The sequence below is a fragment of the Silene latifolia genome, chromosome Y (assembly GCF_048544455.1).
Source record: "Silene latifolia isolate original U9 population chromosome Y, ASM4854445v1, whole genome shotgun sequence".
NCBI classification, from domain to species: Eukaryota; Viridiplantae; Streptophyta; class Magnoliopsida; order Caryophyllales; family Caryophyllaceae; genus Silene; species Silene latifolia.
In genome coordinates, this window is record NC_133538.1 from 41,940,238 (window position 1) to 41,950,139 (window position 9,902).

The window sequence follows — 9,902 nt, forward strand, 5'->3', positions numbered from 1 at the left end:
ATCATCATGTAAGACTATGAATATAATCGTGTTTCAAACTTAATTTTAAAGTAAATTCTAAAGTATGGATATCCGCATCCGATCCGATTGTTTTGGATACCCGAACATTGGATATCCGAAACATTTGGTTTGGATATTGGATATCTAACTTCAGGATTTTTAATATGGATATCTGATCCGAACTAGCACTTTGGATCAAATACCCGATCCGTACTCTGCCCTAGCTGCTGAGGAACATATGGAGGCTTTTGGAACTGTTGCTGTTTATGAGGGGGCACATAATTCTGTTGCTGCTGCTGCTGTGGAGGTGGAGTTGGATTCAGGATATTTTGGCTACTCCACCTCAAGTTAGGATGGGTATTCGGCTCAAAATAAGTATTTGTCTGCCTATAATGTTGAAAAACAGCACAAGACTCATAGGGATTATGACAGTTATCTGAAACATGTCCTTCTCCTCCATATCTCTTGCAGACGAAAGGAACGTTTGAAATCGCATTCACATGATAGATCCCTCCTTTTGAAGCTCCTCCCAACTCGTACTTATCAAACCTCGCCGTAAGAGCCTCTAATGCAGCTACAGATGGGGATTCAGCACTCCTCCTTTGATTTCCCCTGGAATTTCCATACTCAGTTTTATGGGTGGCCAAATCATCAATAATTTTTGACCCCTTAGTCTCTCCAACATTCTCCTGGAATCTGCCACTAGCTGCCGCATCCAGGATAGCTCTCTGATCGTCATAGAGCTCATTATAAAATTGATTGCATAAACTCCATTTTTCGAACCCATGATGCGGAATGGTTCGCACCAGCTTCTTGAAACGAACCCACGCCTCATGAAAGTTCTCATCAGGACCCTGTTTAAAGCTCGTGATCTGAGCTCTAATGGCATTAGTCTTCGAGGCAGAGAAATATTTCTTGTAGAATGATATGGCTAAAGAATTCCAGTAAGTGATCCCATTAGCAGCTCGATCCAGGTCTCTGTACCACTCCCTTGCAGCATCACGAAGAGAGAATATAAACATAGTTTCCTTCACCTGGTCCTGGGTCACACCGGTTGGTGGGGGTATGGAACAGCAAGAATCGATGAATGTCTCCATGTGCTTAGCTGCATATTCATTTGCAGCTCCCCCGAATTGGTTCCTTTCAACTAAGTTAATATAAGAAGGCTTCGGCTCGAATTTTCTGTCCTCCCCTGGTAATGCGAATCCCTTATAAAGGTTCGCAAATTGCGGCTCCGAGTGATCAAGCTATACTTGCTTCTTGAGCCATGACTGGAAAATCTAGAGATGTGACGGTCTCAGCTGAAGAAGTGGAAACAGGAGATGATTATGGATCCTCCTCAAATAGCTCGTTCTCATAGTAACTAGACAGAGTACTCAGCTCTTCCTTTGTCGGCAATACTCTAGATGATCGTCTCAACTCACGCAAAGTCTTCTCAATCTCGGGATTGAATGGTAGTAATTCACCACCCTGTGACCTGCGCATAAGAAGAAACTACAAATAGAATATAAGAATAGTTTAATAAACATATGTCCCTTAAACTAATAGAAAGACTAAAAATAAAAACAACTAAAAATTTTAAACAATTGCCTCCTCGGCAACGGCGCCAAAATTTGATGCCCGTCATTGTGTGCACCAAAGATAAAATTTATAATACCTATTAAAACTAACATAAGCTAGTGGTAACAGGGTCGAACCACAGGGAGGCGATGCAATTATTAGTTGTCTAATTTTAAGTCCAAGGTAATAAATGTGGGGGTTCGATTTGATTTGGTTTATAGCTAAGGCAATAAAAGACAATGAACTAAATAAATGGATAAAACAAATATTAAAAGGGTGCTAAGATGGTCGGTTCACTGTAGTTTCGGCGGCAGTGTACTAGGTAGGTCTAAAACAAACACGTGAGACGGGAAAATAAGAAGTCCTCTCGGTCCATTCTTACAGGTAGCATCTTTCGATCTCGCTACAGGTCCCTAATATCACTAATACTAACTTTCGTTCTGAAAAGTGACTAAAAAGGCTAAATTAACTCATCTTTCGATAACATTAATCTAGTCGTCTTAATTAGGTAGGCTATTTCCCTTCCCTATCTTTCGATCTGTATTAGGTCGGTCAAATCCTAGACATTCAACTAGTCGCGTGCACTCGATTCGTCAAACATGGAGATTAAATTAATTAAAACGAAACTAATACTCACGTGGCCAGTCGATCGACCAGGGAACCCGGTCGATCGACCATGGCGCGATTTAGGTCGTACTATTCTAATGCCGCCTACTTCTACAGATTCCCTACATCCTAGCACAAGGTATTTAGCTACTCATACTCATGATAAAAACAGCAATAAACTTAACAATTAAAACATTCGAATTCATACTTTAATGGATTAAACGAACGATTAACATGAAACGATAAATTGGCTTCGGGAGATCTAACATAGCAATCCTATACTACGAATGAGAGCAACAAACTGAATAATAAAATAGAAGAATACCGTGTAGAGAAATTGCGGAAGAAAGATCAAAACCGAATGCGAAACAAAACTTTTTTAACGGAAATAATCTAAACTAATGTATATGTAGAACTTGATAATAAAACTGAATTAAAGCTCGATAATTATTCTGAAAACTTAAGCTACGTTATATAGGAATATACGTAACACTTATTCCTGAAAACCTAACTACTATGGGCTTCTTAATTCTCGTTCTATTAATTCACGTCAGAATTAGCGGCTTGCTCGATCGACCATGCAAGGCAGTCGATCGACTGCTCTTCGCTGAGCAGTAGCTACTGGAACTCGTGGGTTGGTCGATCGACCATGGGGGCCAGTCGATCGACTGCTTTAGCTGATAGTCCGCTTCCAATTCTTCATAAAATTATCTTTCAGGCCTCGAAATGCGCACCAAGCTCGTTCCTTGAGTAAGTACTTCACGTCAAATGCAATGCATGGTACTCGGGGACGGATTTAGCTCAATATCTACTCATTTCCGCATAAATCTACAATATTACATAAAAATGCGAAAGTAGACGAAATGGGGCGAATAGTAGCCTTAAACTACATATTTGAACTCTGAAATGCGTGTAAAATGAGATGTACAACATCATATAAATGACACGCATCACCTAACCCGACCCATTTAAGTTTCATGTCGTGTCCGTGTCAACCCAATTACTTAAATGAGTCACAACGTTATAACCCTAACTCGTTAACTTCGTGTCGCATTTGTGTCGTGTTTTCGGGTCGTCTTAACGATCGCCAACTTTAGATCTATTGCATGATACAACCATCTTGAGTTAACATAATCCCAGTCCTCCGTATGAATTACCATCTTATCTTTATTAATTCAGAAGCATTTCAAGCAATTTCATGCTTCCACGTCATCAATGTGCAGTTTTTATTTTTATTTTATTTTTCCGGAAATTGAGTTAGTGGTGGGATCCACTGGTGTACAAATGCATTTATTTCATAACACGTCCCGCGATTAAACACACTCGATAAAAGTCGATAATTAATTGTATTCTAATTAACTTCGTAAGATTTTGTTTACAGAAATAAATTTCATTAAGGCAATTAATTACATAATTAATTATAAAGTCCATAATTACAATTAAATATATCGTCTATTTAAATAGACTGTATTAAGGCAATAAATTTTGGATGGAACTAACAATATAAATACAAATGGACTTTAGGCTACAACTTTTGCTGGAAAAATAGTTAAGAAAAATAATTTACTTATTAGGGAAAAAAATACAAAAATTTGTATTTTACTTACAAAAACTATAAACTTTTTAGATTCACTAAAATAATTATATTATTATATATCAAAAATTTAATTGTAACGCAAATATTATATTTCAAAATCGTAACGCAACTATGTCACAATTTAATGAAATATTATGGTTTAAAATATAACGCAATAAAAAACAATTTTTAAAATATAATTTATTTTTTGAAAAATAGGTAATCCTCTCAAATCTATACAGAAAGTCATTCCACCGAGGATTTACTTGGAGAAAAGGCGAGGTCGGAAAGTGGCAATGATAGGCTACCGAGTAATTTCTACTTCCATGTGCAATCTGCAAATAAATCCATAATAAGGCGAGGTCGGAAAGTGGCAATGGTAGGCTACCGAGTAATTTCTACTTCCATGTGCAATCTGCAAATAAATCCATAATAAAATTTTGAAATTTAAAAATCAGAAAATAACAACGACTGGTGACGTAATCAGAGAAGCCGTGAAAGAGCAATCTCCTCCGAAACCCGAATCTGCAATTAAGTATAAAAGTTACAATTCAGAATAGGAATAACGAACATCCATACAAAATAGAATATTAGTTTACATAACCAACATGTGAGTCAGGTCGGGTCATAGCCATGTGGGTTGGGTCGGGTCGGGTCAGACGCATGTGCAGTTGGGTTAGATTAGACCCATTAAACTAGGTTTAGGTCAGACTCATTGGGATCGAGTCGGGTCGGGTTAATTCACGTTTTTCGGGACAAGTAAAAGCGAATATTATTTAATTTTATAAAACAAATTTAAAAATAACTTTTTTTAATGATTTCAATCAAATAAAATTAGAAGTAAAAACCCGAATCTGCAATTAAGTATAAAAGTTACAATTCAGAATAGGAATAACGAACATCCATGCAAAATAGAATATTAGTTTACATAACCAACATGTGAGTCAGGTCGGGTCACAGCCATGTGGGTTAGGTCGGGTCGGGTCAGACGCATGTGCAATTGGGTTAGATTAGACCCATTAAACTAGGGTTAGGTCAGACTAATTGGGATCGAGTCGGGTCGGGTTAATTCACGTTTTTCGGGACAAGTAAAACCGAATATTATTTAATTTTATAAAACAAATTAAAAAATAACTTTTTTTTAATGATTTCAATCAAATAAAATTAGAAGTAAAATAGCCTATTTATTTAAATGAATTAATTAAAAAGTCCACATGTGAAAAAAATTCAACAATATCACCCTAGATCTATTTATTGTGTGCATTAAAATTGATAGAAAAACTAAAACAAGTCGCAAAATTTGATATAAATTAAGAATCAACAATAATACATCAGATCTGATTATTGAGAGCATTAATCCATAAAATTAAAAAAAGTATAAATTTTTTTGTTTTGATTAAATTAACAATAAAATTAAAATGTGTATGTATATAATAGATATACGAATTTTTTTACTTGGTAAAAAAAAGGCACAAATAGGATTATATATCCAGTTGTACCATAAGCATTGTACAACCAAGGTATAAGAATCCGAGCTTATATGTATTTTTTCTGAGTTAATTCAAAGTTTATGGTTTTAATGTATAACTAGACGAGTTCAATTTTTTTTTGATAAAGCTCATATTATTTAACATAAAGCTCGGATACTTTATCACAAAGCTCGGATTTTACACCGTACAACATGTACAACTGGTTGTATAATTCATGAATTGAAAAAAAGGATCCTCTCTATTTAGTAAAAAATAGGACCCTATTTTGAAGGTGTTATATCTGAAATATACATTGCATGTCGGAATAGATCGTTATTTTCAACTAAAGTGATGGTAAATTTACGGATCCTTACTTGCATGTCATTCAAATATTAAAATTCATGTGAACAAATAATTAAAAACGAAAAAGTTCAAAGATCTTAACACTAACTATAATAATTACTCAGATCATTTTCAATGGTAAAATGGCATAAAAATTTAAAAAAAAAATCAAAAAATACAACTATATCCACTTTGCACGTTATTAAGAATACAAATAGGCCGAGTATAAGATTTTACCGTCATCGTCTTCATTTCGATTTGATTGCACATCTTTTTTTTTTTTTTCTGCTTCATCTTTATCCCTTCATACATGGTTTGCGTTTTGTGAACAAAACAATGGAATACATCTGATTATATTGTTTAAAACAAAGTAATGATGTTTTTATGAGGATTTGTTGTGGGATGATATAAGAGCCGGATATTGAAGGGATGAGAAAAGAGGCCGACTAAGTTGACGATGGATAAATTGATCATATTTGCGGAGTGTGTGAGGATGAGTGAGGCGGCGAAGATTGAGAGGATGAGTAGGGTTTGATTGAGAGGATGAGTGGATGACTGTTACGGAGAAGCGTTTGGCATATGAGCCTTTATATAAGACGAAAACGGAATGGGCATGACTAATGTTTTCGGCCCATTGTAATTTAACATATTGCTCATGAAAAGACATTTAAGAGTATGGGTCATTTGTTTTTATTATTTTTTGTCCGGCCCATCTCACACAATCCGACATTTATGTGTTTGTTCCATTCAGATGAAATCATGTTAGCATATTTCGTTTACCAATATTAACAATATTAACATATATTCGGGTTATAAATTTTTTTTTCATGCAAATCATCATTTAATTTTGATTATTATAGTTGATTCGAGCAACCAAATAAGACTGGTGATTGGTGACACAACTCAACATCGATGTTCAAATTCCCGAACCTCAAGGCAAGTAATTAGAAGAAGCGTCGCTATTTAGCTATATGTTATTTTCATTACATTGCATTTAATATATTTGTACCATGTTTAACACTGAATTCGTGCATTTTTTTCACGGATTTAAAAAATGTGTAAGTTTCAAACCTGGGCAATTTTTACACTGTTTTAGCCTATTATTATTATAAAAGAAATAGAGTATAAAATAGGGTTATTTCATGGGAATAATCCATCCTATACCCCCTCTTCTCATATTAATCTATCCTCGTGTTTAACTGAGAATAATCTCATCTTTGATGTCATTTAACTTGTAGTGAACTGAGCCCATAATTGACCTGTTAATACCGGTTTTTCAACAGGTCATTGCTTTTTTTTTTTTTTTTTTGATTCCTTCTTTATACTTTCTTCATCTTCATTATCATGAAATAACCAATCTTATACCTCCATAACCAATCTTATAGACCTTCATAATAACCATCATCTTCATTGCTATCAATCTTTAGAATAATCATACTACTACTTTAATTATCAACAAACTCAAATAATCCTCCCAAAAGAAACCTAAATCGATTAAGAAACCCAAAGGTAGCAAACAAAATTAAGAAACCCAAATCGATTAAGTTCAACAAACCCAAATAATCCCCCAAAAGAAATACAAACTAAAAGGTAGCAGATAAAACAAATTCAATCAATTTTTTAGAGGAGCGAACCCAGAAATCGTTGAGCGAACCCAGATTTTTTTGGGGTTTTTTTTAGCTTGACATTTCTGGAAAAATGTTTAGCTTTCTGAACCACTAAGGCTGTCGACGGATCTTATGATCATATAATTAAGTATCTAATTAGTGGTAGTGGAGCATTTTCATGAAAGTTGCCTCCTTTCTCTATGATTCGTCTAAGAAAAGCTTCTAGCAAGTCAAATCTCTTTTACTTACTCTAACTTTTAATAGGCGGAAAGCCTTCTCTTCTACTACTTCTTTCATGTTCTGATTTGACAATGTAATGCTCTAAGAAAGCAAGCAGGGCATATCTTTTGTCGATTGAAAACCTAATTTTAAACCCATAAATCCAGATGTTTTGGGGGTTTAATTATCGACAAACCCAAATCAATATGAGTGAATCCAGATTTTTTTTGGGGTTTGGTGAACCCAGATTGTGGTGAGTGATAGAGTGAAATCGGGTGGGTGAAATTATAGAATGAAGAAGTGGTAATTGGTAAAATATTGGTGTTTGTTTTTTACGACTTATATTGGGTGTTGTTTGGTGATATATTGATGTTGGTACTGATGTGTAGTGACATGGTAGTGTATAATAACACCTTGGAATGTTGCCATGTCGCTGTTAATGGAGGATGAAGAAGTGGTGAGGAAATGTTGGTGTTAATGGAGGATGAAGTATGAAGAAGTGTCAAGGAAGAAGATGGAAAATAATTTAGGAAAGGTAACCGGTTTTACAGGTATCCCTTCCAAGAGATCATTATAAGTTAAATGATGTCAAAGAAAATATTATTCTCTGTTGAACACAAGGATAGATTAATCGGAGAAGATGGAGCATAGGATAGATTATTCCCTTGAAATATCCCTATAAAATATTCATGTATATTAATATATATTTTAAATGTCAATTATTATATAAATGTTCTTCAAAACATACCCGTGCAATTTTGCACGGGTTGAAAACTAGTATCCTTGTTACACCCTAGGTAGCACGGACACTCCTCCTAATCGGCCTTCCCGTGTCGGACACCCGTGTCGGACACGACACTCGTCGGACACACGTCAAAACGTGTCGGACACTTGTAAAGCCGTGTCTAACTTTCATCTTTTATTTGGGCACGTGTCCGACACGTGTTCATGGTATTTTGAGCCGTGTCCATGGTATTTGGACACACCTTCAAACGGAATCAAGTTGAATTTAAGGTAAATGGCGTGAATTGTTACATGGTTTAATTTGGTGGGGAAATAAGTTGAATTGGGAGTAAATGATGTTCTTTAGACTATTAATGAGATGTCGAAATAGATTGATTATAAGTTGGTTTTTTGTTTTGGAAATGAAAATGAGTTATAATTAACGTCAAGTTTTACCTTCACTTATTTAAATTTATATTCAATACTTTTTCAAAAATAAAATCACACATAAATAATTATAAAATATATATTTTATTAAATTTAAATGACGTGTCCCGTGTCCTAAATTTCATGGGATGTCGTGTCCCGTGTCCGTGTCGTGTCAGTGTCCGTGTCCGTGTCCGTGTCCGTGTCCGTGTCGGTGCTACCTAGGTTACACCCATATACAAAAAGTAAAGAAAAGAGCTCAGTAGTTAAATAAGCCCGTAAAAATCTTAATGACTATTTATTAAGAACATGGTAAAACCTAGCCCTAAATCATTGTCTTCACTCTTCACCGCACATCTCCCCCCCCCCCCTCGTTTTTATTTTCCTCATATTCAAATTCATTGTATCTTATGGACTCATAATTCAAAACATTATCAATATCTTTCACTCAAAAATTGAGAATTTCTATATCAAAGAAACTGAGTATTTGCCAGATTCAATTCATCATTTCATTGATAGCAAAAGTGTCCAATATATACAACTTAGTCAATAACAAAACCCTATCATATCTCCTATAATAATGGTAACAAATAACAAACAAATATTTACTATTATTTACAATACACACAATATATTATCAAGATAATATCTTGATAATATTCTTTTACTCCCCCTCAAGTTGGAGGTCGAGGTAAACCGAGTCCCAACTTGAATTGCAGGTGATCAAAACTTTCTCCCCCTAATGCTTTAGTAAATAAATCTGCCACATGCTCTTTGCTCCGCACATGACTCGTATTGATCGTCTTTGTCACAAGATGTTGCCGGACAAAATAACAATCAATCTCAATATATTTGGTTCTATCATGGAATACCGGGTTTTTTGCAATATGTAGTGCCGCTTGGTTGTCACAATAGAGATTCATTGGTGTATCTTGAAATACCCCTAGTGACGTAAGAAATGCCTTAACCCAAATCAACTCACTTGTAGCTGCTCCTATAGCCCTATATTCTGCTTCGGCCGTTGACTTTGCAACTGTCAACTGCTTCTTAGCTTTCCATGAGATGGGAGATTCTCCGATAGAAACAAAATATCCACTTAAGGATCGTCTAGTCAAAGGACAACTAGCGTAGTCCGAATCACAATATCCTTGGACTTGCAATTTCGAATTTTTCTGCAACGTAATCCCCTTGCTCGGATTTCGTTTTATATAACGAACAACTCGAATTGCTGCCTCCCAGTGTTCTCTCTTTGGTTCATGCACAAATTGAGATAAAATATGGACGGAATAAACAAGGTCGGGTCTTGTGATTGTCAAGTATACTAACCTCCCAATGAGCCTTCTATACTTCATCACATCGTGCAACACTTCTCCT

At 35.3% G+C, this 9,902-nt stretch overlaps 1 non-coding gene across 1 annotated transcript; it reads left to right on the top strand.

The window, feature by feature from the left end:
* The first annotated feature begins 780 nt into the window (after window positions 1–780).
* On the top strand, window positions 781–887 carry LOC141636434 (small nucleolar RNA R71). The gene has a single exon (XR_012541046.1). It is a non-coding gene; the product is annotated as a small nucleolar RNA R71 (small nucleolar RNA).
* The last annotated feature ends 9,015 nt before the right edge of the window (window positions 888–9,902 follow it).